Genomic DNA, 10600 nt, shown 5'->3' with positions numbered 1-10600 from the left:
GGCCCCTAAAATAAGAAACGACCAAAAAAAAAAAAAAAAAGATATTTTTTTCATCATAGTTTACTGAAAATTTCACATGGAAATTTTCACAATAAAGATGTGTGACATTCATTTTAAATGTTTACATGTGACTAATGATGCATAATTCCTTTTTTCACTCTACCATCAATGATTCTCTAGTTTATCATTTCCCATGAGTGAGCCCACATATGTAGGTTAAATCTGCTTACATTAGCATTATTCATCTACAATCACACACACACACACACAGAAAACTGTGCAGTATGACAGCGATACATCTCAGTCTTAAAAACGGGCCTTTTGACGCCGGGGCGGGCACTATGCCATCGCTGCAGACTCAAAGCCGTGTTGGCATGGTAGCCAGCGCACCAGTTTCACTGCAGAGCTGTTACACACACGTGCACACAAATGCACACATTAGCTAATACTCTTTACATACTCCCATGACACTTAAAACAGCTTTTAGCTCTCTCTCTCTACGTCTCTTTCTTGTTCATTTACTTGATATCTGTCACATTTAAATATGCGAACACAAAGCGTCGGGCAGGAAAGAGGCAGTTTAATTACCACAGAACTTTTTCCGGCGGCCTACTTTAGACAACTTCACACGCGTGCGGAGATGAGAGGGAGCGAGCAGGAGATAAAGGGAGATACAGGGTGGGAAAGAGAGATATAAGATGGATTAGTAGCATCTCTAATGACTGAAGAGGGACTGCGGGTACAGTCTCTTGAGAATATTGCTCTGGTGTTCTTCCTGTAAAGGACGATAGACTGTAGAGACACAACACAGCATGTGACAATGTGAATTAATTTGTATGTATGTTGACAATGAACATGAATCACAAGAATATGCTTTACGGCCAGTGTAGGAAAGTTTCTGTATGTGTTTGAGAAAATAATTTTACAGGAAAACATTTGTTACACGTTTGGTAAAAAAAAAACGCTTGGTAACAGCAAGCCTCACTGCAAATAGCAATTCTTAAACAGTAGCCTATATTTTTCTTGTTTTCTTTACGATTGCCTAAACACCTGTAAAGGAATGGTTCACCAAAAACATGATGGTGAGGATGTGGACAGATAATAAGTGAGGAGGATTATAAGTGAATAATGACAAAAACAGGCTTCAGTAAGTACAACAGTCATCATTAACTCATCCCCTGTCATTCCAAAACCATATTTTCGGTCTGTTCTGCACACAAAGCTTTGATAGGACTTCAGAGGTATGGAATACATAGCAAACAAGTCATATGGACCACTCTAATAGTATTTTAATGGTAATTGTTTGTTTAATTTTACCAGCATAAAACCTCCATTTACCATCATTGTATGGAAACCAGCAAACTTTATATTCTATCCCCTAACACTAACCCTACCCTTAATAATACCATCACAGAAAACTTTTTAAACTTTAGAAATTTTAAATGTAAATATGCAACAAGTATGATTTATAAGCTGTTTTCCTTATGGAGACCATGGAGATGATTTTGGATATTGCCATCTTTGTGGGGACATTTTGTTCCCATTAGGGTTTACCAGGCGCCCACCTCTCTCTCTCTCTCTCTCTGACACACACACACACACACACACACACACACACACACACACACACACACACACACACACACACACACACACACACACACACACACACACACACACCCTCATGCATGTGATAACGCACATACTTGCACCCTTCTGGCAGCATTTCTGTTGTCCTCATTTGTAATGTCTAATGAAGTCATTAAGTCTCCTTCTGAGTGTGTTTATTTGCTCTTATCTTCACTTCAGATTCCTCCAGATAAACATCCCACTATAAAAAGCTCAATTTTTCACTATAGGAATTAGACAGTTTAGGTGGTTAATGACTTTTTTTTTTCCTCACGGCTACCAAACTGCTTCCGCAAACATCTCTACAAATTAACACATAGAGACAGTTTTTCTGATAATAAAGCACTAAAATAGTATGTGGAAGTCATAGAGTGATCAAATTCATATAAGCAGAATAACAATATATCAAAATCACAAAATAGAAGCAGAACTAGGACAAGCAGATGTTCATAAATAGCTATTAAGGTGTTAATTTCTAGTAACAACTTGAAGAAAAAAAAGAAACAAAAAACTCAGTAAACAAGTTTTTCTGCAATTTGTGAGCTTTAGTTTGTGTTAAAGCCAATGAATATTTTGATATTTGTTTGGGACATAAAGTAAAAAATGTCAATAAATTCTCTAGATGTCATAATGAAATCCTTACAATCACATTTCAACAAAACTGCTTCTCTGCTCATTAATTTTTAAAAAGACTTTTCTGCCAAATGTGGTATAACAAATATGTTGAAAAAAAAAAAAGATATAATAATAAAAGGAAATTATCTCATAAATAGGTACATTGCAGACCCTCATACCTTTGGTAGTGAGGTCAGTGAGTTTGTAAAAATATAATTTAATTTCACCCTTGTATGATAAGGTTACTCACCAGCCATAGTGATAGATAAGGCAAAAATCATCCACTGTTGCCAAAAAAAAAACAACAACTCATATTCGCCTGGTTTTGACTGGTTGTTTTCCCACCCTGTCTGGCTGACACTTGCTGACATCACCTCAGTGACACACATACACACACATGCGCATCAAGTATCAGAGGTGTTCATTATGCTTTAAACATTTGCTTGAACTCTCTGTCTCCCTTTCCCTCATCGATTATTACATCTCTGCATCTGGGCCTCTCTCTTCATTAGCACAGAGTTATGTTACATATTAAAATTAATTACTGTCTTACTCACCACTAAACCTTAGCCCTGACCCTGTCAGACCCACTCCGACCCCCTTTCATACGGAAACCCTCATTAACTCCCACATTTAATCAACCTGCCTCATGAATCCCTGGGAGCCTGCCTCCCTGTCTCATCCTTTGACATGCAAGCACATTGCAAGACTGCATTGAAAAGAATTTACACAACAATGACAATTATGTCATCATTTACTCATGTCATTGATACAATTTAAATGTAACATTTTTTAATAATGTGATTTCATTTTTAGCATGAAATAGGTTACACTGTTTTTTCCAATTGCTAACACACTGAAATAGGGTGGCCATTTCCATAACACAATAAAGGAGGACACTTTGCGGCATTTAGTGAGGCAAGAATAATTGCATAGGACTCTCAAGGGGTACTCGCAATTACAATACAATTTTGTCCATCATATCGATGGTATCATGATACAGTGATTCTGAAATAGCCTACTCTATTCATTGCCAGACAGTTTGATCTAAGATACATCTTGATGTAGACCTATGTGTAACAGAAGAGGCAAAAAAAATGTTTGTTCACAGTATTTGTATTTATTCAAGACATTGTGATGTCTGTTTCAAAAACTAACCACTGAGATGAACCTGTCTTGCAAAGTGCACAGTGCCAGAAAACATAACATTTCTGGACTTCTGGAAATAAAAGAAATACATAAACAAATAATGAATGCAAAAAATAAATAAATACTCATTTCAGTTCTTAACAAAGAAGTTCACCCTCTGCAGCAGCTCAGGCGACAATAGCACCTCTAGGGTCACCATGGCCAAATTCGTGCTCTTTTGTCCATTCCGGATTAAATGAGGTCTGACGTTTCGGCATGTTAACGTTATGATATGACGTAGCCAGCACGTGGATTCCACGTCGTGGAGGCTTGTTTATGTTTTTAACCAATGATATATCAGATATAAATTTCACACCGCTTTCAGCCAATCATTTGTTTGACTAGAGATCTTACGGCATTAGACGTTATGCTGCTGCGTCCCAATAAAGGTTCTAGAGCGGGGTTTTTTTTTTTTTGGCCAAAATCCGGACGTATGGCCACCCTACATTGAAATGACATGCACAGCACAATTATGTAAACTGACACACAGAGAGCAAAACCTCTTCTCAAGTCTCCAAAAGTCTAAACACATTTTCTGCTTTACACACATTTTGCAATTCAAAATGGCACTTTTTAAATGCACTGAACATGGTTCTCTGCATAAGACACAACAATCTGACATAAAGTCACATGTTTGCCATTCAAAATGACACAACATGAGCTAATTGGCCAATACATGTGCCACCTGGCCAAACACCTCAGTGGTTAATTGTTAACACTTCAATATTTTTTAGTTTACTGTTTTTTTGTGAGCATATTTTTGTTCATTCCAATGTATATATACCAATGTAGACTTGTTTGGTGAAAAATAAATAAATGTTTCAACAGCATGTGTGTGTATCTGCAAATATTTCTGTGCATGTGAACAATCTGAAGAATTTTCTACAATTTGAACTATTTTAGTATTATGGCAAAGCATACTAAAGATGAGAGTGCTTTTCATTATGCCCAACAGTGTGTAGTTGGTTAGACAAAAATCTGGTATTATAAATGAAGTGTGTTAGCCTGGTAATACCAAACTCTGCTACTTCGCTTTGCTTCGTAGACAGAGTCTGGAAGGGCATAATTGAAAAGCGTTTTCTTTCTCGCGGGGGGCGCTTGTCTGAAGTTTAAAATCATCGGTTACCCGTAAGCCAATCGTTATGACGTGTGTTATGCGCAGGCTCAGCCGCATCGAACTTCCACTGTAAACACATGTATGATGCGAAAACAAAACCATCGAGCGAAATACCGGAGTGAAGTGAACATGGCTGTGAATGACTTTTGCAGATGATGTGAAGTAAATCTACGCATCCATGGTACAATCAGCATCTACGTCACAGCTCTCAGCCCGCCCTCTGTTCATTGATTGGCCGGCTGTTTTGAGGCCGGAGGAAAACTGGGAGATAGGTCGCTATCTCAGACTGAGTACAGAAGCGAACTGAAATTGAGCGGAAGTACGAAGTCTGACGTAGTCAGGCTAGAAATGTGTGCCATTTCGTGCAAAAGTTTGATTTTGATAATGTAGTTTTGGTTGCAGTGCTTCGTTTTGCAGGATAGGCCTATATTAGGTATTTTGCAGTTTGGGTGTGTGGTTTTGTGAAGTATTTTGATAAAACCAGCCTAGTTTCTAAAATTGTGTGTTAGCAATTGGAAAAAACTAATGCAAACTGGAGCTTTCAAGCTTCAAAAAGCACTATTAAAATATCTTTCTGTGAGGACCAAACCAAATTTTAAGATGTTTTTCAGCTCTCTTTTGCATATATGTGATCAAATGTTTGATCATCATTTGATTGAAATCATTTGTTCTTTTGAGTCAAATCTTTGAGTTGAATCAAAAGAAATGAGTGACTTGTTCACAAATTGAATTCAAATCACTGATTCAATGTTCCAGTTCCAGCAGCTCACTGTAAGGAAAGATTTTTTCCTTAATCTTTTAACATGTAAAAGGTCTTTGTACAATTAAAACATCTTGCAAGTGTCATAGCTTAAAAAGTCCTCCTCAGTACAAAAAAATGCATTTATCTAACAAAGCTTCAAAAACTTTTTACATCATTACACCAATGGCCACGCCCACTGGCGTTCAGTCGCTTAACAGCTACGTAAGTAATCAATTTCATAAAGATTTGTCTGTAAATGACAGTATTATATTGATAATGTAAAAAAAAAAAAAAATGTCATACTCGCTTGCGATAGTGAGGGGGCGTTGATACTATTTCCTATGTGTTGATGTTAGCTAATCATTAAGTGTCCGAATACTGACAAGCCTCAAAGGAGAAGCCTCCTTAAAATAGATCATTTCAAACAGAGGGTCAGACTGAGGGTTGAAAATAATATTTTGTTGCAAATGTTTTTTTTTTTTTTTTTTTTTGTATGCAAAAAATGTTATTAACACACAGTAAGTGAAACTTAAGGAATGTATTAAAGTAAAACAATCCATGCCATGTCCCCTTTAAAATTTTGGTCTGTTTATTTTTCATAGGGCATCATAAAACTTGGAATATAGCAGTATGGGAATATAGAGCACTACCTTATTCACTGGAACAGCCTGAAGCTGGACGTTGGATACAGAATTTCGAGAAGGAACAGATAAAGAGACAATGAGCATGGATGAATATCCAAGTGAGTTTTCAAAGGTTAAAGGAGCTGTCTTACCAGCTTGATGGTAGTGGCTTTCTGGACGCTGAACTTTGTTAAAAAAAAAAAAAAGATAAAGATTTTCCATACGAGAGGGAACATCAAACTGCCAGCACTAATGAAATAGAGTTTTCTCACTTTCACAGGCTCTGGCTATGCCAAAGTGTGTCTGTGTGTGATAAAAACAGAAGACTTGTTAAGAATGGTGTGATGAGGGAGGGTGTGTGTGTGTGTGTGTGTGTGTGTGTGTGTGTGTTTGTGTTGCAACAGTAAAACAGTGACGGTGTTTGAAGTTGACAGGTACTCTGATTAACGCACTGACTTTCTTCTTCAAAGTTTCCGTCATTTCCATCGCTCAGGTACATGCATCGCCAACATGAAAGGCTAAGTTCAATTAGCCAATCAGTGTATCTGAGGCCTAGGCTTAAGGAAAAGAAAAAGTCCCTATTTGACAAGAGCAAAAGGAAATGCAGAATACTTTAAAGAAGTTAAAGCTGTTCCCCCCATAAATTTCATGAGATAAAGTTCCTGAAGTTCATGCACGATCCTTCAGACAGAGATAGATTCTTTTAGATTCAGTTCAGACACAGTTCAGAATTCAATCATTAATAGTTAAAAACAGCAAAGCACACAATATTCTCTTCAATAAAACTGACTTGTGATTAAATAATTTTGTCCACAAGTTTGTTAATTTTAAGTCATATCATGGGAAATGTATTTTTCTTTGATATTTTGATAAAGTTTAAGTATGCAAGTCAACACTGTAACTTTCAGAACATCTAAAAAAAATACTTCAATAGATTCAAGATTTATCAGTTTAATTTTAAGAGTTTTCCCTCCTGTTTATTAATGCAGACGGACCATATCTTTCTCACTTTTAATCTTACACAAAGCTTGCTAAGATTATGATGAAGAATTTCTACATTTAGGAAATGAAGAAAACAAGAGAACTGAGAAAATAAAGAAGAATGATACAAAAGCTTTTACACAAAGACACAGCCTAAAGACTTCTGTCAAACTCAAGAATAGAGTAGGCTACTCAACGTGCAGGCACTGGTAGAAACAGACATAGAAACCAAGCAACAGACACAATGTCTTTTCACATGTTGTGGTCGTGGCTGGTGAGGACAAAAACTGATTTATATTGTAGAGATTTTTCTTTAATCATTTGACGCTCTATTATGTCAGATTAGGACACAGTGTTTTTGTCTCTTGATGCAAAGGTACATACACTTTCTTCAACTCTCTCAGCCATCCTGCTGTATGTCCTCTTCAAATACACACAAAGTGATGTGACGTGGATTTCGGATACACACACAAACACACGCGCGCGCACACACACACACACACACACACACACACACACACACACACACACACACACACACACACACACACACACACACACACACACACACACACACACGACTATATATATATATTCATATATTCTATCCCTTAACCCTAACCCTACCCCTAAACACAACCCTAAAAAATAAATAAAACATAATTCTGTATCATTTATAAGCTGTTTTCCTCATGGGGACCAAATGTCCCCAGGCCAACAGGTCAAAAATTACTGGTATTACTGTGGGGATATTTGGTCCCCACAACATATGGTTTACCACATACACACACACACACAAATGTAGCCTACATAAATGACTATAAGTGAACTAGAATGTACTAATACTAGAAAATTATATCTTTAAAACAGCTTAGTTCTAAATATGAAATACAAAATGAAATAACCTTTACTATTTACTGTACTATTGACTTTACTATTATTCTAAAATACACCGGTTAAAGCACTTGTAATAATGAAATATTTGTGGTTTACTTTACTCTCACACAAAAATTAGCCAGAATGCACAGGTACTTTTGAACAACCTTCAAAGGAGAAAAATGTTTCCCCACCCAAAATGGTATTACTGTAATACTAATCATTTTGACCCATTGCTTTGAATGATCAGTGAAATATTTAAAAATAAGAAAGTATTGTTAAAAAACACTCATAGTGCTGCAGCATGACAACAGAGATAAATCACAAAATATTATCAGTTGCCTATAAAATGCTGATATTTTGGGTGTGCATTTGTGTAATTGAAGAAGTTAATCTATGAATTAATGTGTGTGTGTGTGTGTGTGTGTGGTCATTTACACATTGTGTATTTGAAGAAGTTAATCTATGAATTAATGTGTGTGTGTGTGTGTGTGTGTGTGCGTGTGTGTGTCATTTACAGATCAACAAAAACTGATCAATTAAGATGTGTTATAATGACCTACCTCTTTTTTTCTGTTTTTTTTTTTTTTTAAGAAATTAACTTTAGAGTGGCGAGGGAGAGTAGGTGATATGTCCTGTCCTCTGTACTTCCTTTGCTTTGTATGGAAGCTTGTTTCCGCCACTGAATAAAACATTTTAAAAGATAATTGCGACTTTTTATCTCACAATTGCGAGTTTACATCTCGCAATTCTGACTTTATTTCTCAGAATTGCAAGATATAAAGTCAGAATTGCATGAAATAAAGTCGCAATTGCGTGTTATAAAGTCAGAATTGCGAGATATAAAGTCAGAATTGCAAATGCACTGCAAATAGCACAGACCACAACGGAAATGTTTCCAGGGGAACCAAATAAGTGACGAACCCGGCTGGGACGTGCTTACAGCTCAAAAGTCTACTTTATTTTATTTCTTGTTGTTGTTGCAAAACATACAGAGATTACATTTTTATGACATACAACTTTTATACAATATACAAAATGTATTAACAATATGTTCAATGTCATCAGAATACAAATGAGAAAAGAACAAAGAGCTGAAAATTAAAATAAATAAATAAATAAAGAGATACAGAAAAAGAACATGAGGGAAAGATATTAATCTATACATCAGTTACACTGTACAAATTGTTTCATGTTATGTTTAAATTTTCATAAAGAAAAGTTTCATAATAAATGTTAGGTAATGTAGGGTCGAAAGTTTTAAAGTTGAGACACTCACACACAGATATATAACGCATATTTTAAAAGCTTTTTGTAAAAAAACAAACAAAAAAATTATGTTTATTTGCAACCGTTATGTTAACAGCATTAATAAGAAATTTCTGTCGTAAGAACAGCTATTCAGCTGATGGACATCGTGCTGCGTTGTCATGGGAACATCCCAGGTGAAAATAACGAGGAAATTACGTTGTCTTTCGTTACTCCCTTCATCAAGTGCATTCCAAATGGCTACATAATGGCACACGAGTGCCCTGCTCACTCCAAAGTCCCACTTCAAGGGCTCTGCCTGATGAAGATGAAGATGTTTTCTTAATTTGCGGGTGTTTTTTTTTCAGTTTGCATGTGTTTTCTTCAGTTGCTGCGCGTTGAGCTCTCTCGGCCACCGTACATTCTATTTGAGACAACATTTTAACTTAAAACATAATTGGGGATTCCATTAAATGGATAGTTAACCCAAAATCATGTATTCACCCTCATTCCATTCATTGTACTTTTTCTGGACAAAATCAAATAAAACATTCTTCAAAATATCCTTGTTTGCTTTCCACAAAATAAAGGAAGTCATACCGGTTTGGAACGACATAAGTGTAAGTAAATGATGAGAGAATTCTCTCTTTTTTTGGCTGTACTGTCCCTTTAATTCTCCTTAGTTGTGAAAGCTCAACTTTGAGGAAAACAGTTAGCCTCTGGGTAGATAAGTCAACTTTTCCTGAAGGGAATAATGATTGTCATTGTTGACACAATGCATTTGGAAGCTTTCTGGATGTAAAAGTGATGGGAGGCTGCATGTACAGTACGTGCCTTATAGAGAGAGAGACTGAGAGAGAGAGAGAGCTAGACAGCAACAGACACCCTCTTCACTCTTAGACAGTGTTCTTTTGATCTCTACTGTATAATCAGCCATATGAAGCACAGGAATGATCAGAGTTTATGTGTGTGTGTCACAGTGTATATGTATGATCCTACTGGATATTTAAAGCTTGTCTCTAAGGGTCTAGCTAGCTGGTAAATTTGCTGATGTCTGAGGCAGAGATGGAGCGCTGTCAAAGCATCTCACTCTCTCTCACACACACACATCCAAAGAAATGGTTGCCTGTCAGGCATTCGATGTGCAGAATTTAACACATTTTTATGATGTTAACCCCCCCTTAGAGAGTATTTGTATTGGTGTGAGTACACATGCTCTTGTAATTGTCTTAATGTTGATACATTTTTAGGAGCTGCTTTAGAACACTCAAAAAGTGCATGCAGTTAGCGGTAAGCAATGTATTAGGGTTCATTTTAAGACCTGAGCCGACCTGAGCCACGAGCAGAAGGCTGACTCGATGTCACTCGGATGAAAGCTGTGATTAAAAGAGAGGAAGAGAAGAGGATTATGTAAGAGAGGGTGGAAGAGTCTTGATCATAGTGCTAAAGCATGTGCCCCCTCAGAATTAATTTATTTATTTATTTTGAAAGCAATGCCAATATTGCACCTTGTGAAGGATTATATATATATATATACAGTGAGGAAAATAAGTATTTGAACACCCTGCTATTTTGCAAGTT

General features: G+C 36.5%; 1 pseudogene across 1 annotated transcript in view; it reads left to right on the top strand.

Annotated features, from left to right (window-relative positions):
• Window positions 1–1128: 1128 nt before the first annotated feature.
• LOC307149455 overlaps window positions 1129–10600 on the top strand; it is a 426481-nt pseudogene continuing 417009 nt past the window's right edge. Inside the window, exons 1-2 of the transcript in view lie at window positions 1129–1147; window positions 1548–1690. The product of the transcript in view is annotated as an uncharacterized misc_RNA (transcript). The remainder of the gene's footprint in view (window positions 1148–1547; window positions 1691–10600) is intronic.

This window comes from Squalius cephalus (assembly GCF_949319135.1).
Source record: "Squalius cephalus genome assembly, chromosome: 2".
NCBI classification, from domain to species: Eukaryota; Metazoa; Chordata; class Actinopteri; order Cypriniformes; family Leuciscidae; genus Squalius; species Squalius cephalus.
This window is presented reverse-complemented; position numbering and strand designations above follow the sequence as displayed.